At 46.2% G+C, this 24,012-nt stretch overlaps 1 protein-coding gene across 17 annotated transcripts in view; it reads right to left on the reverse strand.

Annotated features, from left to right (window-relative positions):
• Positions 1 to 23,633, reverse strand: part of R3hdm2 (R3H domain containing 2) — a 125,848-nt gene extending 102,215 nt beyond the window's left edge. For 9 of the 17 annotated variants that reach the window (XM_076554109.1, XM_076554097.1, XM_076554105.1 and 6 more), the window contains exons 1-3: positions 23,479 to 23,633; positions 11,931 to 12,043; positions 3,044 to 3,111 (exon numbers count right to left, since the gene is read on the reverse strand). The gene's annotated coding sequence lies outside the window, so the exon portion shown is untranslated. The remainder of the gene's footprint in view (positions 1 to 3,043; positions 3,112 to 11,930; positions 12,044 to 23,478) is intronic. The other 8 variants (XM_076554108.1, XM_076554101.1, XM_076554100.1 and 5 more) reach the window with 3 other exon arrangements.
• Positions 23,634 to 24,012: the final 379 nt, after the last annotated feature.

The following is a 24,012-nucleotide window of genomic DNA, read 5'->3' on the forward strand; positions in this document are numbered from 1 at the left end:
CAGAACACATGGATCCTGGTCAAAGCCAGCCTGATCAGAGTGAGATCATAGCCAGCCTGGGCAATTGTGCTGGCTAGTTTATGTCATCTAAGACCCAGGGAAACCTCACTTGAGAAAACGTCTCCATAAGACCAGGCTGGTGCCTTCCCTGGACAGGTGGTCCTGAGTGCTAAGTAGGCTGAACAAGCCAGGCGGAGCAGAGCTGCAAGCAGCACCCTTCCGACCTCTGCAGCAGTCCCTGTCTCCAAGGTTCCTGCCTGGGTGAGTTCCTGCCTGGGCTCCCCTCGATGTAAGCCACACCCCTTCCTCCTTCAGCTGCTTTGGGTCACTTGTTTCATCATAGCAACAGTAAACGTAACCAAGACAGCAACGTACTGTGCTCAACCCCAGTACCCCATAAAAAAATGGGGAGGGGGGCTCATAACTAGGTTCCTTAAAGCTGTATGTCAAGAAAGGAAATCAACAAGAGGCTGCGTAAGAAATAATCCTTTATAAATATTTTAAGAGAGTTGCTGTTAGCCGGGCAGTGGTGGCACGCGCCTTTAATCCCAGCACTCAGGAGACAGAGGCAGGAGGATCTCTGTGAGTTCGAGGCCAGCCTGGTCTCCAAAGTGAGTTCCAGAAAAGGCGCAAAGCTACACAGAGAAACCTTGTCTCGGAAAAAAAAAAAAGAGAGAGAGAGAGTTGCTGTTCTGTTGTTTTTTTTCAGCGCCCAGGACCAAACTTAGGTTCTCTCACATGCTAAACGAAGGCTTTATCATTAAGTTATAGCCTTGGTCCTAGAACAGAGTTTTTCTGAGGACTGAACCTAATGCCTTTCCCATGGCAGGCAAGGCCTCTATCACTTACCTACATCCCTAGTCCCTGTAATATTTTTTTGAGAGGCAGCCAGGCACTCACAAGGACAGGTAGTTTTTGAACCTATGACCTTCCTGCCTCAGCCTCCGAACAGCTGGGATAACAAGTATGAGCCACCCACACTTGGCTGCCTTAAAAATAAATAGACATTTTTACTTTTGTATGTGTGTGTCTGTGTGCCACATGTATGTAGGAGTCCAGAGAGGCAAGAAGAAGGTATCAGGTTTTCTGGAGCTGGAATTATAGACAGCTCTAAGCCACCCAACATGGGGGCTGGGAACTGAACTAGCACCCTCTAGAAAAGCAGCAAGTAATCTTCCTCAGTTGAGTGAGCCCCTGGCTGCCTTCTAGACATTTGTTTGGAACAGAGAAACGGCTCAGTGGGTAAAGGCACTGGCCACCAAACCTGAGGACCTGAGTTCAGTTCCCGAGACCCACACATGGTGGAAAGAGAACGCTACAGGCTGGCCTCGGGCCTCCACATGTGTACTACGGCAAGTGCACACCACACACACAGGAGTAATAAATGTAGTAAGTGGTTTGTTTGTTTGTTTGTTTTTCAATTTATCTGACACAGAGTCTTGCATAGTTGCCCAGGCAGGTCTCAAATGTGTGGTCCTTCTGCCTCAGCATCCTGAATAGTTGGGATTGTTGACATACACCACCACTCCCAGTTTCCAGAAATTTTCTGGGGTTAAAAATGATAAATTGGGCCGGGCGGTGGTGGTGCACGCCTTTAATCCCAGCACTTGGGAGGCAGAGCCAGGTGGATCTCTGTGAGTTCGAGGCCAGTCTGGGCTACCAAGTTAGCTCCAGGAAAGGCACAAAGCTACACAGAGAAACCCTGTCTCGAAAAAACCAAAAAAAAAAAAAGATAAATTGGAGCCAGGCATGGTGGCACACACCTTTAATCCCAGCACTGGGAGGCAGAGACACGCGGATCTCATGAGGTTGAGGTCAGCCTGATCTATATAGTGAGTTCCAGGCCAGTCAAGGCTACCTAGTGAGACCTTGTCTCCAGCAAACAAACAAAAATCCTAAACTGGATTTTTCTTTACCAAAGATATGTCTGCTGTTTTAAAGAAAAGCAAAATGTATGCTGTAAGAACTGGGGAGATGGCTCAGCAGTTAAGAGCACTGGCTGCTCTTACAGAGGACCTGGGTCCAGTTCTCAGCAGCCACATCAGCACTCACAACCATCTGTAACTCCAGTTTCAGATAATGCAACTCCTTCTTCTGGACTCCAAAGGCACCGGGCACATACGTAGTATACATGGACATACATGCAGGCAAACACTTGTACACATAAAACAAAAATAAAATATTTTCTTTAAAAAATTAAAAGTATGCCAGGCAGTGATAGTCTCAGCCCTCAGGAGGCCGAGGCAGGCAGATCTCTGAGTTCGAGGCCAGCCTGGTCTAAAGATCAAGTTCCAGGACAGCCAAGATTGTTATATAGAGAAACCTTGTCTCAGAAAACAAAAACAAAAACAAAAAATTAAAGTATGATGCATTTACTACTGGAAAAGGTTAAGAAATTTCAGTAGATGCCGGGCAGTGGTGACGCACGCCTTTAATCCCAGCACTCAGGAGGCAGAGCCAGGCCGATCTCTGTGAGTTCCGAGGCCAGCCTGGGCTACCAAGTGAGTTTCAGGAGAGGCACAAAGCTACACAGAGAAACCCTGTCTCGAAAACAAAAAAAAACAAAAAAAAAAAAAAAAGAAAAAGAAAAAGAAATTTCAGTAGTTCAAGCTGGGTATGATGGCACACACCTTTGATCCCAGCATCTGGGAGGCAGAGGCAGACAGATCTCTGTGAGTTCAAGGCCAGCCTGGTCTACAGAACAAGCTCCACGACAGGCTCCAAAGTTAAACAGAGAAACACTGTCTTGAAAAACAAAACAAAACAAGAAATTCAGTAGTTCAATCCAAGCCACTGTATATTCACAGCATTTACTGGAGATGAACAAATAACATCATCTATCCCAAACTACCTGCATCTCTCACTTGGACTGAAGCAAAAGGCTTTTAAAACTCAGCTGAATTTAAATCCCCTCATCTAGTAAACGGGCACAATACTATTTCCAACCACACAGGGTTATGTGACGATTAGTGAGAACGCAGTATAATGCTTGGCTTGCAGCCTGGAGTAGAGAAACTGCTTCATACACATTGACTGTTATTACCTGAGGAAACGCTCAGTCCCCATGAGTCCAGTGCTGGGATGGCATCTCATTTAAGAAACAAGTTTAACCTAAAAAAAAAACAAAAACAAAACCAACAGTTAAAAGCTATGTTAAATATCAACACACTGAGACCTCATGAGCAATAGAGATCGCGCTCAAGACCCACAGAGGAGCCTTCTGGGCCTCCTCACCTCTTTCCAGTGTCCGGCCGGCCAGGACAGCTAGTGTCTGAGACTCAGTCAGCTCAGGGCAAGGGGCTCACTGTACAGGATGACAAGTCACCCAGGCTTCTGTTGTTCCTCCTGACAGACGAACTGGTCAGTGACATCTAGCCTTGCTCAAGCTTCTTTACTTCAGATAAAAACACTGCCTGTTCAAGACAGCTACAGCCAGACACACCTTCTTCTACTACGGAGCCTTCCTTCCATGTCTTTACTTGGGAGATTTGCCCAACCCCTCCCCCCCAAAAAAAATTACTTGAGGCCCATATTAGCAACTCCAAAAGATTAGCCATAGAAAGCCTAGAAGAGAGCCCACAAAAAGACCAAAGTGTTAGCCTGAGTAATTACCCATTTTAAAATAAACATCAAAATTACCTGAAGGAGAAACTAATCTTTTCAGCATCAGATGTGCGGGTGATGGTTTGGAGAACAGGCGATGTGTGGTGGTGACTTAGAGAACAAGTGATGTGTGGTGGTGATTTAGAGAACAAGTGATGGATTATGGTGGTGATTTGGAAAGCAGGTGATTTATGGTGGTGATTTGGCAAACAGGTGATTTGTGGTGGTGATTTGGTGGAAACCAAGGGGCACCATGGAAGGTCACTCATACCATGCAGACAGCATTCACACAGAGGATTTTATTAATGGAAGGGAAGAAGGAACTCAGAGTGATCCTCTGGAGATAAAGGCTGAGGAGAGAGGAGGAATGAGAGAGAAAGAGAGAGGAAGAGAAGAGACAGAAAGGGAGGAAGAGAGAGACAGAGAGACAGAGAGGTGGGCAGAGTCTACCTCTTTTTTTTTTGTTGTTGTTTTTTCAGAGCTAAGGACCGAACCCAGGGCCTTGTGCTTGCTAGGCAAGCGCTCTACCACTGAGCTAAGTCCCCAACCCTGTGGTGGTGATTTGGAAAACAGATGCATAATCAAAATATCAGTCCTTGGCCATGCTGAGAAATCACAGAAAAATCCTTCATCTTTTGACCCAAAATGCTTTATTCCAAGAGTTACTTTAAAAATGTGGAGAGCAGAGCAGCACAGCAGGTGGGACTGGGACACGCCTGTGACCAGAAAGACCCCGTCCCAAACACGTCTGCTTTAAGACAGCGCACAATCCGAACTCAGAGCTTTCTGATGAAGAACAAACTAATACAGTCATTTCTGAAAACTGACAATACTTACTAATGCTAAATATACATATAGCCTATTACCTAGCAACCCACTCCAAGGTATATATAATCATTGGAAGTGACTGTCTCCAAAACAAGAACATTGTACAACATGTACAAAAATATTCCTAGTAATATTATTCATAATAATCCAGACTAGAAACAAACACTATATAGAAAAATATGGTATGAATAGACAATAAACTATTATAAAGCAATGATAAAGAAAACACCATTGCTATAAACAATTATATTCATTAAGATCAAAGACAATGCTGAACAAAAAAAAGACACAAAACAGGATATATGGTTCTATTAATATGAAACTTAAAAGCAGGTAATACTGTGCCAGGCGGTGGTGGCGCATGCCTTTAATCCCAGCACTCAGGAGGCAGAGGCAGGAGGATCTCTGTGAGTTCAAGGCCAGCCTGGTCTACAGTGAGTTCCAGGACAGTCAGGATGGTTACAGAGAGAAACCCTCTCTAGAACAAACAAACAAATCAGATAATACAAACCTATAGTTCTAGAAGTCAATAGTGATTACCTTTGGAAGTCATTTATGCAAGGTATTAGAGCATTTCTCTTTTTCCTTTTTGTTATTATTATTGTGTGTGTTTGCAACATGTACACCAGGCTGGCCTCGAACCCATGATCCTCTTGTCTCTGCCTTCCAAGTACAAACGGGCCTGCGCCTTCATGCCCAAAAGTCTAGAGCATTCCTGATGTTCAGTAGGTTTACTTCCAAAGAAAACTGTCTCAACAACATTGATTGAGGGGACTTAACGCTCAGAGCTGACTCAGTAGAAGCAGGGATTGTACTCCAGTCTATCTAGCCCAGACACAGATGTACTACATTCAGTACTGCTTTGGGAAGCCATGCCAACCACTGCCCTGCTCTGTGCAGTTAATCTCCTATGCCTCCAAGACCAAGTCAGGGTTTATCCTCAGCATCTCCCAATGGCCTCCTTAGCGTCAGAGAAGTAAGAATATCCACTGTAAAATATACACGTGTTATAATCTATACAGGCAACACCCAGCAATACACACACGCATCTCTTTAAAATCACCCAGTGATTTTTCACTGGCCAGAGAATATTTGTTTTACACGGCTCAGCAAGTGCTTTTGTGATCTCACCCAATTCACATTTTTTTTCTCATCATGAGTTTCTAACCATGAGTTCAGAAATAAATTATGTGCGGTCAACTTTAAAACTATGCTTTAGCCGGGCAGTGGTGACGCACACCGATATCCCAGCACTCGGGAGGCAGAGGCAGGTGGATCTCTGTGAGTTCGAGGCCTGCCTGGTCTACAGAGCGAGTTCCAGGACAGCTACGGCTGTTATACAGAGAAACCCTGTCTCAAAAAACCAACCAAAAATAAATAAATAAATAAATAAATAAATAAATAAATAAATAAATAAATAAATAAATAAATAAATAAAACTATGCTTTTATGCCAGGCATAGTGCCACACAGAACTTTAATCCCAGCACCTGGGAGGCAGAGGCAAGCAGATCTGGGCTTTTTCTCTTACCTCAGTATCTCTGAACACACAACATATCCTCTATCTAGAACATTTAAAAACAAAATGAGATCTCAGGAGACCTAAGAGGTCAAACCAGTTTCACAGCAACACTAAGATGTTATTTGCACTTACTCTGTCTTGGGAGTGTTGGGGCTTGAACCCAAGGCCTGTATGCGCTACATAAACTCTTTACCACTTAAGTATTTTGGTTTTAGATTTACTTATCTTATGTACGTATGTTTGCCTGCATGTATGTATGTGCACCACGTGTGTGCCAGGTGTCTGGGGAGAGCAACAAATGTTCTTAATTGCTGAACCATGTCTCCAGACCCTACTGAAATATTTCACCAGCCCTCTTTCTATTTTTAATTCTGAGACAAGCTCTTGGTAAGTTGTCCAGGCTTGCCTTGACCTTGCCATCCCCCCACTTCCAACCTCCCAAGCACTGGGGAGTACAGGCCCACCTTGATTTGTCTTTTTCACATAGAGATATAACTATACGTAACACTGCCAGTGTGGTCGCAGAAGTCAAGGTGGGAACATTAATCAAAAGTAACAGGAGAGTTGGGGAAGCAGCTTAGTGGTAAACCATACACAGCGCTGCAAACAACCAGAGCAGCCGTGGTCAACCACCCTGTAACCCAAGGACTGGAGCTGCAGGCAGGACGGCCACCTCAGGCCAGCCTGGGTCACAGGACAAAGACCAGTAACAGGAGGGGAGGGCCAGGACGCAGCTCAGGTGGCAGAGCGCTTCCGATGCACTCTCAAGGCCTGCTGTGGTGGTCCATGTCTGTAATCCCAGCACTGGGGACACAGAGGCGGGAGCAAGAGAATCAGAAGCCTGGCTACAGGAGACCTTGTCTAAAAACAAACAAACAAACAGAAAACTACTACTGATATTTTATCCCTCTACACATTCAATTTTTAAAACTAAACTAGAAGGTCTCACTAAGAAATAAACACTGAAACGGGCTGGGATGTGGTCAGTGGTGAAGGACTTGACAGCATGTGGAAGGCTCTCAGTGCAGTCCCAGCACAGCAGATGATAAGACAGAATGTCCACAGTCAAACAGTGAAGATTAATAATGCTACAGTCACTTCTCAATATCCTGCACACCAACCCCTCCAACTCCGATAGATGACCAAAACCACAATACGCTCAAATCCTTTCTAGTAAGTAGTATATCTGCATATACTCTGTAGAGCTACATACTTTGGTGGGGGGTGAGAACTTAGGGTCTTGTTGTATAACCCAGATTGACTTCTGCTGGGGATGTCTTTCTCTACCTTTGAATGCGTTGCTCTGATTGGTTAATAAATAAAATGGTGATTAGCCAGTAGCCAGGCAGGAAGTATAGTATAGGTGGGATGAGCAGAGAGGAGAATTCTTGAAAAAGGAAGGCTGAGGCAGGAGACGCTGCCAGCCACCACCGCCACGAGAAGCAAGATGTAAAGTACCGGTAAGCCTAGAGCCACGTGGCAAGGTACAGATTTATGGAAATGGGTTAATTTAAGATATAAGAACAGTTAGCAAGAAGCCTGCCACGGCCATACAGTTTAAAAGTGATATAAGTCTCTGTGTGTTTACTTGGGTCTGAGCGGCTGCAGGAACCGGATGGACACAGGGAAACTCCAGCTACAGGCTTCTGTGGTGATTTAAAGGAAAATGGTCCCCCAAAGGGAGTGGCACCAATGAGAGGCGTGGCCTTGTTGGAGAAGCGTGTCACTGTGGAGGCGGGCTCTGAGGTCTCCTATGCTTAAGCTACATCCAGTGAGACAGACCACTTCCTGTTGCCGGCAGGATCAAGATGTAGCTCCTTCTCTACTCTCAACTCCTTCTCCAGCACCATGTCTGCCTGTATGCCACCATAACCTGGTCATGACAATAATAATGGACTAAACCTTTGAAACTGTCAGCCACTCAATTAAATGTTTTCCTTCCTAAGAGTTGCCATGGTCATGGTGTCTCTTCACAGCAAGAGAAACCCTAGCTAAGGCAGCTTCACATTCTCAGTCTTCTAAATGCTGGGAATACGCACCACCACACTGAGCCTACCTATATATTTCAATCATTTCTATATTACATCTCATACGATGTAGAAAGTTGTTATGCAGTATTGATTACAAGACAATTAGGGAAAACATCTGTATGTGTTTGGTATAGCTGCAGTTGTTCTGGTTGTTTTTTTTTTCTTTCCAGACAGCATTTCATCATTTAGCCTTGGTTAGCTTGAAACTCTGTATGGAGACCAGGCTGGCAAATTCAGAGATCCCCCACCTGCCTCTGCCTCGCAGTGCTGGGACTGCAGGTGTGCTCTACCATGCCTGGCCTCTTTCCTGAGCATGTTTTCACTGTATTTGGCTGAATCCACAAATGTGGAACTCACAATTAAGGAAGGCCGACTGTAACTTCTGTCCTTCAATTCATGTGTTGCTTGAGACAGTGCTCCACTCTATAACCCAGGCTGGTCTGGAACCCATAGCAATTCTCCTGCCTCAGCCTCCCAAGCACTGGGATTACAGGCATAAACCATCAAATCACATCAAACGTGTTCATGCCTTTTTAAAAAGAACGCTTTCTTTCTTTTTCTGTCTGTCTGTCTTTCTGTCTCTCTTTCCTGTGTGAGTCTTCTGCTTGTGTATCTATGAGTACAAATGCCTGGAGCTTGCAGAGCAGAAGAGGGCGCTGGAGTCCATGGAACTGGAGTTATACACAGTTGTGAACTTCCACGTGGGTGCTGGGAATGAAATACAGATAGATCTTCTGCAAAAACAAGTGTTTTGTTGTTGTTGTTTTGGTTTTTTATTGTTGTTGTTTTTGTTTTGTCTTGTTGGTTTTTTGAGACAAGGTTTCTCTGTAGTCCTGGCTGTCCTGGAACTCGCTCTGTAGACCAGGCTGGCCTCAAACTCAGACATCTGCCTTCCTCTGCCTCCCAAGTGCTGGGATTACAGGTGTGCGTCACTACCACCTGGCTAGAACAAGTGCTCTTAACCCCTGATCCATCTCTCCAGCTCACACTCATGTATTTACTATTCTTGGCAGAACAGGAAATATAAAATACTTCTATCTCTCTCTCTCTCTCTCTCTCTCTCTCTCTCTCTCTCTCTCTCTCTCTCTCTCACACACACACACACACACACACACACACACACACACACACTTCCACTTCACATATATAATCACACATGAACTGGGTCAAACATTGGGAAGGTCTGTATCACTCAGTGAATCAATACCTGTCAATCTGGGTCAGTGTGTAGATGAACAATTTTAATCCCAGCACTTGGGAGACAGAGGCAGGCAGATCTCTGTGAGTGTGAAGCAAGCCTGATGATCTACATAATGAATTCCAGGGCAGCCAAGGATATACAGTGAGACTTTGTCTCAAAGACCAAAAAAAAAAAAAAAGTTATCAGCTGACCAATTCATAGTATTTCCAAATCATTCATGGGTAAAGATCTATTCAGTTTAGAAGACAGATAGCTATAGTACCTAGATTGAAGCTAGAACCATGTACCTACAGAACTATCTCCCTAGACACAAATAAATTTAATGTTACCAAGGACAAAACTCTACTAATGCTTTCAGATTCAACAATGTACCCTCAGGCACATGCCCATAACCCCAACACTCCAGAGGCCAAAGGAGGAAAAGCTGAAGTGTGAGCTACAAGGAGTCTAAGGCCAGCATGAACCAGACAGACAGAAGGGAGAAAGGGAAGGGCAGACTGAGGGAAGAAGGGAGAGATGTACCATTTACCCACTTATACTATATACCGGGTACAGTATCAAAGGCTGTTCATAATTAATGAAGGAGATATTAAAATACGACTTCTTCCAACTATGTGTCTTTGGGGCTGGATTTTCTTCATATACTTCAACAAAAGAATCCAGTTGTCTGCTATTAAGTTATATATTATAGATTTGCAAAATGATAAAACAATGTCAGGAATATAGCTCAGTGGTAGAGTGCTTCCGTAGTACATCTAAGTCCTAATTTGATACATAGCACTAAAAAAAAAAAAAAAAAAAAAAAAAAAAAGCCGGGCGGTGGTGGCGCACGCCTTTAATCCCAGCACTCGGGAGGCAGAGGCAGGCGGATCTCTGTGAGTTCGAGGCCAGCCTGGTCTCCAAAGCGAGTTCCAGGAAAAGGCGCAAAGCTACACAGAGAAACCCTGTCTCGAAAAACCAAAAAAAAAAAAAAAATTAAACTAAATAAAGCAATGCCTGCCTTCCTCAGTGGTCTGTTTTACAAAGGTATAGGAATTGGAGAAGTACCTCAGTGGGTAAAACACCTGCTGTACCAACATGCGGACATGAGGTCAGACCCCCAACACCTCCATATGACGTGGGCAGTCACACGTCATCTGTAACCTCAACGCTGGAGTCAGCAACTCAGAGACAGGCAGACTCTGAGTACCTGCTAGCCTTCTAGCCCAAACAGTGAGCTCCAGGCTCACGAGACGCTGGCTCAAAAATAAAGCAGAAGACAATATATATAAACTTTCAAATAGATGGGACAGAGGGAAGCTGGAGAATCATTAGGATTCTCCATTAAGAATACTTGTTACAGGCTGGAGAGATGGCTCAAAGGTTAAGAGCACCGACTGCTCTTCCAGAGGTCCTGAGTTCAATTCCCAGCAACCACATGGTGGCTCACAACCATCTGTAATGAGATCTGGCGCCCTCCTCTGTATACATAATAAATAAATAAATCTTTAAAAAAAGAATACTTGTTACTCTTGCAGAAGGCTCAAGTGTGGTTCTTAGCACCCACATCAGGTTGCTCACAAGAGCAGGTACACCAGCTCCAAGGAACTCCAAGGAATACAGCACCCTCTGCTGGCCTCCCCAAGTACCTACACACGTGTTCACGGTCACACATAGATACACATAACGTAAAACCAAATCTTTAAAAAAAAAAAGGCAGAATAGAGAACACTCAATCTTGACCTCTGGCCTCCTCCAAATGTGCATGCACAGGTACAGGCATCCTTATACATACATGTACACACCAAGTTATAGATATCATCAATATGTAAGAAGTGTATTGTTATATTTGATGAATTAATATTTAAATTGTTATCTTAGTTTTAAACCCTAGAAAAGTTCAATATTGATAAATGTAATGCACACAAGCCAAAGTTCCTTACTGTCCACTATAGGTTTTGGTTTATTTGTTTTCTATTTGAACTTTTTTTTTTTTTTAAGTAGTTATTCTTTTACATGTGTGTCTGTACACCATGTCCCTGTGTTGACTGCAGCGGCCAGAAGAGGGAGTCATATCCCCTGGAACTGGAGTTATAAACTATTGTGAGCAACCATGTGGGTGCTGGGAATCAACCTGGGTCTTCTGGAACAACAGGCAGTTTTGCCTGTCTGTCTGTGTGAAGGTGTCAGATCCCCTGAAACTGGAGTTACAGACAGTTCTGAGTTGCCATGTGGGTGCTGGGAACTGAACTCAGGTCCTCTGGAAGAGCAGCCAGTGCTCTCAACCACTGAGCCATCTCTCCAGCCTCATAATAACTTTTAAAAGAATAAAAGGGGGCTTTGTTTTTAATTTTTTTTTACATTTCACCATGTGTATAAATTTAGGATCTCAGTAACACAACATTCTATTTATATTAATTTTTCTCCTCAGTTTATGATGAATTTTTGCACTTTCAAATATCCCCAGAATTTCTTACTATGCAGTAATAGCATTCCTTTTCCTACTACCAAGTGATATAGGGAACCTAACGGCTTCTGTTTTAAGTTATATTTACCTTACACTGTTTACTCAAAGTGCTCGCTCCTTAGAGCTGCCTTTTCTGATGCTGATGCTCCCTCCACACATGCACATCAGCAGATCTCCACACTTCATGGGCAGCTGCGCGGACACAGATCCATTTCTGCTCAAACTATTAACCCTAGTCTGAACTCACAAAACAATGCAAACATCATAAACTTTACCCATAAGGCCCCAAAGTAATGCTCACCTGATTTCTAGCTCAGATATGCTGGCTCATCCATCCAGGTGAAGTAGTAAGAACTCTATCAAGTATGACTTTGAGACACTGAGGAAGGACACTGGTAGCCTCGGGCAGTTCACCTGAGAAGAAGAAAGAGTCTTTCACTACACTGAGGCCAGGCCCTAATAAGCTTTCAGCAACATGGCAGTGAAACAAAATTCTCAGAACAGTTCTGACTTTCCCTGGTCTGCGTCTTAATTAGTGATGTGCGTGACAGCACAAGAATCACTTTGAAGCCACACATATTCTTCCTCACTCGAAAGCTGAACGCTGTCTATCAACTATAAAATCCCCAGAGATTTCAATTCTACAGAAGCTCCATATAGTTCTAAATTTAGCCTAGCAATAGAAATAGTTGGAAGATATGCAATTCATTTTAATATCTGTGATTTATGTTGCCAGGCAGCTAATTTCTTTAGTCATGTTAGAGCAGACAAGGGAAGAAATACACATGCCATATAATCAACTGACAGACTAGTAATTGTGTTGACTAAAATACTGAGCCAGCTGTGGTAGCTCACACCCCAGATCGCAGCACTTGGGAGGCTGAGGCAGGATGAGCAGGAGCTCAAGGCCAACACAAGCTACATGAGACCCTGTCTCAAAAGGAAACTTAAAGGGGGTTGCAGAGATGCCTCAGATGTTAAGAGAACTTAGCTGCTATTCCAAAGAACCCAGGTCTGATTCCCAAAACCCACATGGCGGATCACAACCATTGTAACTCTAGTTTCAGGGGATCTGATATTCTCTTCTGGCCTCCATAGGCCCAGGCGTACAGGTGGTACACAGGCATGCATGTACACGCAAACACCCATACACAAAAAATAAAAATAAAATAAAACTTAAGTTGGGCGGTGGTGGTGCACGCCTTTAATCCCAGCACTCGGGAGGCAGAGGCAGGAAGAGGCAGGCAGATCTCTGTGAGTTCAAAGACAGCCTAGTCTACAGAGCAAGTTCTAGGAAGGACAGCCAGGACTACAGAGAAACCCTGTCTCGGAAAATTTTAAAAAAGAGTAAGAACATGATAACTTATTTTTACTTTTGTATGTCAGCACCAAAGCAGGGGTGTACTGGTTACTTTTCTGTGGCTGTGATAAAACACCATGACCAAAAGCCACTTATGGGGGGAATAGGGGGGACGACACAGGACCACGGACACAGGACCACGGACAACACGGGAACAACTCACTACAAGGCCAGCCCTCTTCCCTAAGTCAGTCATTGGAGTTGCCCAGAACTCACTTCCTCCTATGAAGTAATTTAGTTTGGATACTTCATTGCCTAAATATATCTGGGAACAAACAGCTCTGCAATTCATCTTCCCTCCCTCCATCAAAAACAAGACCCAGTTGATCAAATGAAAATAGAAAGAATAGACGTTGGACAATTAGGAAGTAATTTTCCTGTGAAGGGACTGTTTCCCACTGAAGGAATCAGGTTCTTTCCCGAGGGATTAGCTCCAGGCCTGGAGCAAGTGAAGCACAGAGCTAACTAAAGCCCCTGCCCATCAAAGTGCACGGGCGCTGAAATCCTGACAGTGGAGTTCCAAAGGGACAGAGAAGCCACCCTAAGAAGCTCCCATTAGCCAAACTGAGAATAATTTACACCGTTATTCTTAAACCATGTTTACAGTGTACGTATGGGGGAGGGGAGCACGTAACACATCCTGGCATGACCAGGGCAGAGAATAACTTGGAAGAGTTGACTCTTTCCTTCCACAGTGTGAATTCCAGGGACAGAACTCAGGTTACAGGATGTGGCAGCAAGTGCCTTTATCTACTGAACTATCTTGCTGGCCAAATTTTGCTGTTCTTTTAATGAGTTTTAAAATAAAATTATTTTTAATTCTGTGTATATGTGCACAAGAGTGCTGTGCCTAACACAGACCCGTAAGAGTGTTGGATCACCTGGGGCTGGAGTTACAGGCTGTTAGGAGCAGCCTACGTGGGTACTCACTCTTAACTGAGGCCATCTCTTCAGCTCCAAATGCTATTTTATTTTTAATAGTCAATACTGTATTTAACACTGACAACTAGGAACTAAAATTACTGAATGCGGGAGGGGGGTAAAGTGTGTGCACCACCGTGTGTGCTGATGTGTGTGCATTTGGCGGAGTTGTACACACGTGTGTGCATGTGTGTATGGAGGCCCAGAGGACAACCTTGGATGTATAACCACTGGTCCCAGTTATCTTTTTAGGCACAGTCTCTCACATATACAGCTGTATACACATTCATATACTGCACACACAGTAAGAAAAGAAAAATATCAACTCTACAGTACTCTCCAAATCAAAACCATCTAGCTAGTAAATGTAAAGGGAAGGAGACAATCTGAAAATCAACATCTTGAAATCACCAATTTAATGAAAGCTTCAGATAAGACTCATCAATGAGCCAGGCGGTGGTGGCGTACACCTTTAATCCCAGCACTCGGGAGGCAGAGGCAAACAGATCTCTGTGAGTTCGAGGCCAGCCTGGTCTCCAAAGTGAGTTCCAGGACAGGCGCAAAGCTACACTGAGAAACCCTGCCTCGAAAAACCAAAAAAAAAAAAAAAAAAAAAGAAAAGACTCGTCAATGAACGCCAAGGACATGGGTAACAGGCACTTGGGAGGTAAAGGCAGGAGAACTAGCAGTCCACAGTCATCTGTCACAGAATGAGTCGGGGCAGTGTGGGGTACTACACGAAACCCTGTCTCAAAACAACAGAAGGTTCCTGAGGAAAACAAGAACCATCAATCTTAAGACAGCCAAATGGGGTAGCTTACCTAGTGAACTCGACAGAGAGAGGATGTGAGGGGATAAACAGGAACCAGCACTACACCAGCTGGGCAAACCCTGTCCGAGAGAGCTGCAGTGTGAGTTCCCATTTGCTCATTCACAGTCACCTCACCTAACTGAATTCACATGTAAGCACCGATCCACTGGCCATTTCGCTGAGTAGCCCAGGTTGCCCCTCTGCACTACAGAAAGAAATGATCATCCCAGCACTCCAGAGGTAAAGGCAGGAGGGTCTGGAACTCAAGGTCAAACTTAGCTATAGGTCAAGTTCCAGGCCAGCCTGAGACATGAAACTGTCAGGAAAAAAAGAAGGTATGCCAAGTGTGGTGTCATGCACCTTTAATGACATGGAACACGGGACACAGAGGCAGGAAATCTCTGTGAATTCAAGGCCAGCCTGGTCTAAATTCAGAGTTCCAGAACAGGGATTGCATATCAGATATCCTGATACCAGATATTTACATTACAATTCATTCATAACAGCAGCAAAATTACAGTTAGGAAGTGTCAATGAAAATAATTTTTGTTTTGTTTCATTTTTAGAGACAGGGTTTCTCTGTGTAGCCCTGGCTGCTCTGAAACTAGTTCTGTAGACCAGGCTGGCCTCAAACTCACAGAGATCTGACTGCCTCTGGGATTCAAGGTGTGCGCCACCACTGCCCAGCTAATTTTATGGACAGGGTCAGCACACCATGAGGATCTGTATTAAAGGGACGCAGCCTTAGGAAGGTAGAGAACCTCTGCTCTAACCCTTAGTCTGCCCTTCTCCTCTCAGTTAGTGCAGTCCAGTCATCCAGAACAGACGCCTGAGAGTCATCCACCCCCAGTTCTCCCCTTTCCTCCCCGTTCCCATCCCTTCTGCACAGACTGGAAGGAGGAGCAAGGCCACAGCAGGAATGCCAGTTAAAAGCCATCCCAGTTGTACGGATGAGAGCTGGCGACATCCTCAACTAAAGAAGTGGCACCACCGTGGAGAGATGGAAAGACTGAAGAGACAGTATGGATGTGGATCCACAAGACTTTTATGACTGTTAGAGAATAGAGAATAGAGAAGACGCACTTCTTTAATATCCAACTTTTCAGCTTATACAGTTAGGTCATTCACAGGTACTGTTCACAGGAAGAACTACTCAGGACTAAGAACCCAATTCCATGAGAAGACTATTTATATATATTTGGGGGTGGAGGTTTAAGACAGGGTTTCTCTGTGTAGCCCTGGCTGTCCTGGAACTCGCTCTGTAGACCAGGCTGGCCTCGAACTCACAGAGATCCGCCTGGCTCTGCCTCCCGAGTGCTGGGATTAAAGGCGTGCGCCACCACCACTGCCACCATCACCCAGCCCCCCCCCCAAAAAAAAAACTATTCCTTTGTTTTCTGTTTGTTTTGTTGGCATTTGGGATCCAAGCCCAATGCCTCCTGAGAGCCTCACTCAGTGAGCTACACTCCTAGTTTCCTCACATTATTTCTGTTTGGCCATGGTGAACTTGAGGTGCTACGTGAGAATGAAGGAGCCTAGAGCTGATGTAAGTGGTCAGCACTGAGGACCAAACCACAAAGTATCAGCCTGTAATAACAGATGCAAGGTAAAGTCATCGGAGTGGTGTCGGACTGCCCGGTGGTGCTTCTGAAATGCTATCTAAGACAACCAAGCAGAGGCAGCACAGGCCCTGTCTGGAGCCCTGCTAAATACAGATTACAGGCTCCATGTCCTCAGCCCAAACACAAATCCACGGAGTGCACTCAAACCGCATGCACGTGTGCGTTCTTCCAGTCCTCAGGCACACAGCATCTAAGTGTGCACTGAGGAACGACTGTGGACATTAGGATGCAGCAGCTCATGAAATACAGAACATTTCTGTTCTCATAGGCATTAGGTGTAAGTCAGAAAACAGACAAATAAAACAAGGTAACTTAAAAAGGTGGTGTGAGGAGATGAGGTAGGTTATTCTTGTACTGTCTGAAGCCAATCTGGGCTACACAGTGAGTTTCAGGCCAGCCTGGGATTGTACCAGTACTGAATTTGTATTGGAATCCCCTTGATTGCTTTCTTCCTAATTATTAAGTCTGTGAAAGCTTTCCTAAATCTGAACCACTCTTCCAGGATACCAAGGGTTACTTGAGGCAACAATGATGTTCATATGCTAAAACCCTGCATAAATTATTACAAATGTCACATGAAATAATGTCAACAAAAATATAAACTGAACACTTAAAAACTTAGTCCTTTTCGTTTTCTTTTGTTTTGTTTTGAAATAGGGTCTCACTGTAGAGCCCTGGCTGGCTTGGAACTCATTTTGTAAACCAGGCTGGCCTTGAATTCACAGAGATCTGACTGCTTCTGTCTCCAAACTGTTGGTAATAAAGGTATGTCACAGCCAGACCAAACTTATCTTTTTAACATAAACACTGGTATAACATTAAGGCTCATTTGAGGGTTTTGGCTTTTTTTTGTGGTGGGGGTTGTTTAAACATCTATTTTTTTTTTTTGGGGGGGGGGGAACATTCCGGGAAGTCAGTTTTCTGTATCCACCTTTAGGAGGATTCCAGGAATCAAACTCAGGTTCCCAGACTTGAGTAACAGTAGGAAGTGCCTTTAACTGTTGGGCCAACTTGCTTGTCCTAATCAAGCCTTTGGCAAAGACAAAAGTGCTTTGGAGATTATGCAATACAGGTTTTGTTATTACTAACAATAAATTTCAGGTCTGGAGATATAACTCAGTTGACATAGTGCTTGCTTAGCATGCTTGAAGCCTGGGTTCAAGGCCCAGAACCACATAAACAACAAAAAGATACAGACATGATAGCCTATGGCTACAACCTCAGTACTTGAGAAGTAGATGCAGGATGATCAGAAGTTGAAGGTTAGGGCTGGAGAGATGGCTCAGAGGTTAAGAGCACTGGCTGTTCTTCCAGAGGTCCTGAGTTCAATTCCCAGCAACCACATGGTGGCTCACAACCATCTGTAATGAGATCTGGCGCCCTCTTCTGGCATGCAAGTATACATGCAGGCAGAACACTATATATATATAATCTTTAAAAAAAAAAAAGAAAGAAGTTGAAGGTTATCCTTGGCTACATAAGCTGTCTCAAAAATAATAATAATAGGGACCAGCAAGATGCATTTGACAATCTGAGTTGAATTCCCAGCACCCACATACAGGATGGATAACCAGCTCTCCCTGTTGTTCTCTATGATGTGAACACACCAGCATACCAAGAGTGGCACCACAAAAGCAGTTAATGAAGACAAAACAGCTTATTCTATGTATTATGTTAGAACTAACCAGATAGAGTGGCACACAGTCCTGTCATCCCAGCACCCCGGAAGCTGAGGCAGAAGGACCAAGGCTAGCCAGGGCTACACAGAGAATGTCTCCAAACAAACAAATCTAAGTTACCTTCCTATCTCCATAATTACCAGATTTTGCCTAAGAAAATATGTCAAGGAAACTCAAAACAAAGGCCAAATTAAGAAAATTTTCCTATCTGCTTGTAAAAATAAAGTCACATAGGGACTGGAGAGATGGCTCAGCGGTTAGAGCACTGACTGCTCTTCCAGAGGACCCGGGTTCAATTCCCAGGGTCCACATGGCAGCTCCCAACTGTCTGTAACCCCAAGATCCGACACCCTCACACAGACAGACATACATGCAGGTAAAACATCAATGCACATAAAATAAAAATAAATTATTTTTAAAATGTGCTGAATTATAAAAATAAACAAATGAAGTCCCATATAATAGACGGACGGAATGGACAGAGTACCTTCAACGGAGAGCGACGGAGACAGGAGAGTGCTGTGCTGCTACAGCAGCAAGTGGAATGTCTCCACAGAGGTGAGGATAAAGCTCAAGGAAAATTCTCAGGCCACTGGATACGAAGGTCTAAAATTAGCACACCAACTGGATCCATGCACACATCTTGAAGCCCTGAGTCCGGCTGTCTCCTGCTCCTAAGGTGGCCCACACTCCATGGAAGGGACAACGTTCTTCATACTCACTCACCCTTCTCCTTTGAGTTTTTAAAACAGGGACTCAACACTGTAGCCCAGGATAGCTTCAAACTGATTTCTTCTTCCTGCTCTGCCTTCTGAGGAGGAGGAGGGCAGCTAGGCATCTACCCTCATGCCTGCCTTTTTAGCTCACCTTTAAAGGGTAAAGGACTTGCTGACAAGCTTGACATTGGAGTTCCCACACCAATGTCTGGTGGCTCACAACCACAACCACAGCAACTCCAGATCCAGGGAACTGGATGCCCTTTCTTGACCTCCACAGGATATAAACTTGCACATAAGCATAAGCACACATACACACAATCTTGAAATAAAATAAAATCTTTGGCTGGGAGTTGTGGTACATGTCTAACTTCAGCACTCAGAAGGCAAAGGCAGGCATATCTCTGTGAATTCCAGACCAGCCTAGACTACATAATATCAGGTTAGCCAGGGCTATGGAGTCCAGAAGTGTCTCAAAAAAAAAAAAAAAATCTTAAACCAGACGGTGATGGCGCACACCTTTAATCGCAGCACTCAGAAAGATCTCAGTGAGTTTGAGGCCAGCCTGGTCTGCAAAGCAAGTTCCAGGACAGGCAGGAATGTTTCACAGAGAAATCGTGTCTCGAAAAACCAAAAAAATAAAAACAAAAACTTACAAGGAAAATTAGATAATTTTACAACATCCTCTCCTTTGAACCTACCAGGACAACATAACCAAAACACAACACTTTTCTTCCTTCCTCAAAATTCTACCTTTTGCTGAGCCAGTGAGACGGCTCAAGAGGAAGGGCATTTGTCTCTCAACCTGACAGCCAAGTGCGATCCCTGGGACCCGAGGTAAGGAGGACGGAGAGATCCTGCTCCACACAAAGCTGTTTTCTAACGTATGTACACATATATGTACACACACATGTACACACACATGTACACACACATATGTACACACATATGTACACACATGTACACACGCACATGTACACACGCATATGTACACACACAGAGAGTGACAGAGACAGAGAGTGAGAGAAAATAAATCTTTTTTAATACAGGGTGGGTCTCAGGTAGCTCAGGCTGCACTGGAACTTACTTTATGAAGTAAGTAAAGATAACTTTAAACTCCTGATTGTCTAGACATCTGCCACCAGATCTTTTACCTAACACACTTCTGGTGCTATTAGTATGAGAACCAGATCCAGTCAACTGTTTACTAGACCCCTAATTCTTTCTCCCCAAACAAGCTGCTCTCTCGTGGGCATGCCACCTTTCAAACCTTTCCCACCGCATTCCTACAAAGTGCTTTTAAAAGATACCTCATCCTCTGCCTTCCTGAACTGAAGAGTAGCCAAGAACTGCCCCAGAGAGCAATCTCACCCAAGCCACTCCAGCCAGGTCAGAGAAGGTAACCGAGGAGGAAAAGATGAGGCATGCCCCAAAGTACACACGGGCCTGCTTCTTCTATCCTCAAACTTAATGTAGATTTACTGAATTCAGCTGAAAATGCTAGGGAAGGGAGTAAATGTTCTCTAAGACCAAATCCCCCACTGTTAGAGAAAGTAATGTTTACAGTTTTAGCTCCTTTTATCTACAGAGATGGAGAACTATCCTCTTCTGTGATGAGACCGAGACTGCAGACTCTCTTGTCTCAGGCAGCTATGAGTGAAGCTCACCTGAGATCCGAGACCATCCCCACAGAGCTGGAGACAGAGGAGCACTTGTTGCTCTTGTGGAGGACTGGGTTTGGTTCTCATCACCCACACTGAAACTCACAACTGTCTCAACTTCAGTTCCAGATGGTCCTATGCCCTCCCTGGCCTCTGCAGACACCAAGCAAGTAAGTGGTACATATACATACACATAAAATAAAATAAATCTAAAAAAAAAAAAAAAAAAAAAAGACTCACCAAACAAAAGATCTCACATTCCCTCCTGTTCTCTGCCAAGCAGAAAATATCCTAAGAGGTGAGGGGGAGAGGGTATTCTCTTCCAATGAAAACCTTACCAAGTCTTACCAGAAACTCACAAGAATACAGCCAGAGGCTGGAGATACGGCTCAGAGGTTAAGAGCATTGGCTGCTCTTCCAAAGGACCCGGGTTCAATTCCCAGCACCCACATGGCAGCTCACCACTGCTGTAACTCCAGTTCCTAGGGACAAGACAACCGTGGCAGAACACCAACACACATAAAATAAAAATAAAATAAACACAGCCAGGGAGCCTGTAACCTCAGCTGTTTGGGAGGCTGAAACAGGCAGTTCAGTGGAGCCTAAGAGTTCCTGGGCAGACTGGGCACCATCAGTCCCTCTCAGCCAGTCAGTCAATAAACGTCGAGTCTGTCAGGCACTGACTGCATGTCCAATGTGCAGGAATGATGAGGACACAGAATTTACAAAAGAAAACTAAAAATTCTGTCCTTGTTTTCAGCAGGAAAGACTGAACTTACACAAAGTAACAGGATGACAAGAGGTCAGGAGACAGGAAGTAAGAATCACACAAATCCTCTGCAATCCAGAGCGCCAGGGAAATGTCCCCGTTAGGGTCCCTGGAGTACCAACCAAACCTGACAGGGGTGAGATGACCCGAGAACACGGAACAGTGTGGAGTCGTCTACCAATAACCAGGAGACCGGTGTGTGAGTCGGGGACCGGTGCTACTGACCCACAGTGTCAGACAGGTAAGTATCTCGTATTTAGCAGGGCGTCATGGTGCACACACGTCACCTAGTGCTCGAGAGGCTCAAACAGGACGACTGCTGGGAGCCTGAGAACAACTTGGGCTAGTGAGAGACTGTGTCTCACAGTTCGTAAACGAAGACTAGGAGGACCAGGCTTTACTCTGGAACAGGAAGCCATCCCTCTTCAGATTCCTTTCCTTTTCCTTTTTTGAGACAGGGTCTCTTGTATCTCCTCAGGCAGTCCTCAAATTGTGGAGGAGGAGGATCCTGAACTTCTGATCCTCCTGCCTCCACCTCCAGCGTGCTGGTGTCACAGGAGGGCATACTATACCCTCCTGGCTTTACACAACGCTGGGGAATGGTACCCAGGGTTTTGTGCACGCTAGGCAAGACTCCACCGACTCAGCCAAAATCTAAGCCCAAGGCATATGATTTTTATCACATTTATTTACTTATTATTTTTGCTGTTGCTGATTTGCTATATTTGAAACAGGATACTGTTACAGAAACCAGGTTAGGTTTGAGCCCTATACTCTTGATTGGCCTCAAACTCAGGATCCCTAGTGCTGGGATTACAGGTCTATACTACTTCTACCAACTTTATTAGGCGAAATTTTGCCTTATTTTTGGTTTGGTTTGTTTACTCCGACATGGTCTCGTATAGTCCAGGCTGACCTCCAACTCTTTATGTAGACTAGGCTAACTTTGAACTCTCAATCCTCCAGTCTTCGCCTTCCAAACGATGATTACAGGTCTCATCACAGAGGACAATCTGATCAATTTTAAGTTTTGAACTTCTGCAGGTCATTCAGCACAAAACAACTAGAATTGTGTGTGTGTGTAAAAACTAAAAAACTGGCTTTGTAGACTAGGTTGGCCTAGAACTCCAGAGATCCTCCTGCCTCTGCCCTGCTGGAATTTCAACTCCTAAAGTTTAACTTTCGCTGTCATTTCATCAGCCCTTCCGGTAAGGATCTCTGTTCCAGAAACCACGGTGGAAAACAGCTACCGGAGAAGAAAATATACATCTAATAAGTGAAATGAAAGAACGTAATTGACATCTTTCCACATCTCCAATTTTTATCTCGATGCCCCAGTCCTGTGGGATGGGTCTTTACTGAAGTAAGGAAAAACGCATTTGGAAAAAGGGGCCACACATGACTGACATGTCAGTTTGACTATCTAGAAATACACTTAAAATGCTAGGAATCTGTGGTTTTAAGTGGTCCGTGTCACATCCCCCCAGCCTCCAAGTTGCCTACCAACATCAGCTAAGACTATGAGGACTCAAGTCCTGTGGGGATGGGGGGGGGAGATACACTCAAGGCCACTCCTTCAACTAGGATCTGGATTTAAATTTTCCCTCTTTCCTCCCTTCTCCGGTTTTAGTGCTGTGCTTTTTTTTTGGGGGGGGGGGGGTTGTGATTCGGTCAGGCATCGTTATGCAAAACAATTCACTCGGAGTAAACAGTCTCCGCGGCTACTGGGCTCCCGGTGGCCGGCGTTGAGACCCGGAAAAAAACCAAAACAAAACTGCCGAGCCCTGCGACGACGCGTGAGTCGCGGGCTCCGCACAGGCCCAACTTCTCCAAGCTCCAGCACATCCTCCAGCCCGGGGCCAAACTCCTCCGGGCCGGGCCGCGCCGCGCGCGTCCAGGGACAAACTCCGAACACCTCCGGGTCCCGTCCTCCGAAGGGCTCCGGGGCGGGCGGGCGGGCGAGCGGGAGGACGGGCACCCGGGACACGGCGAGCACCCGGGACACGCTCGCTGCCCTCCTCCAGCGCGGGCCAAGGGCGACACCGCCGCCGCGCTCTCCCGGGAGCCCCCCGGGCCCGGGCCACAGGTGGCAGCGCCGCCGCCGCCCCCGCCCCGCCGGAGCCCCGCGGCCCCCGCTCCGCGCGCTCCCGCGCTCGCTCGCCCGCCCGCCCGCGCGGGGCCGACCCTTCCCGGGGGCTGCGGCCCGGCCTCGCCACCCCCGCGGCCGGCCCTCCCGCCCGCCCGCCACGCCCCCTGCCCGCGCGCCGCCCGCCCGCCCGCTCCCGCCCCCCCGGCCGGAGGTGGCCTCACCTCACGGGGGCCAGAGCGGGGAGGGCGCCCGGTGTCCGCCCGCCGCCCGGGCCCACGGCCGCTCGGCTTGCGGCTCGGCCCCGACGGCCGGCGGCGGCGGCGGCGGCGGCGCGCTCCTGGGGGCGGGCTCTCCGCGGACGGGGAGGAGGAGGAGGGAGGGGGGGGAGAGCCGGGTCTCCCCGGGGGGGCCCGGGGCGGGGAGGCGGGGGAGCGGGGCGGGGGGAGGGAGGAGGAGGAGGGGGGAGCGGGGGAGAGCAGGGGGGACCCGAGCCCGGAGAGGGAGAGAAGGGGGGAGGGGGAGAGAAGCAGAAGGGGAAAAGAAAGGCCCCGGCGTCCGCCCCCCGCTGCGGGCCTGCGCGCTACGTCACCGCGTCCGGCGTGGGCGTCAGCGCGCCCGGCGCCGCTCGCGTCCCCGCTTCCTGTGGGCGCCGCGCTCGCCCGGGGCCGCCGCCGCCGCCGCCGCCGCAGGGCGCTCGCACGCTCTTCACCCCCACCCCACCCCCCAACGCGCGTGCGCCGCTTCAGCTCGAGAAC

The sequence above is a fragment of the Peromyscus maniculatus genome, chromosome 18, assembly GCF_049852395.1.
Source record: "Peromyscus maniculatus bairdii isolate BWxNUB_F1_BW_parent chromosome 18, HU_Pman_BW_mat_3.1, whole genome shotgun sequence".
Lineage (NCBI taxonomy): Eukaryota > Metazoa > Chordata > Mammalia > Rodentia > Cricetidae > Peromyscus > Peromyscus maniculatus.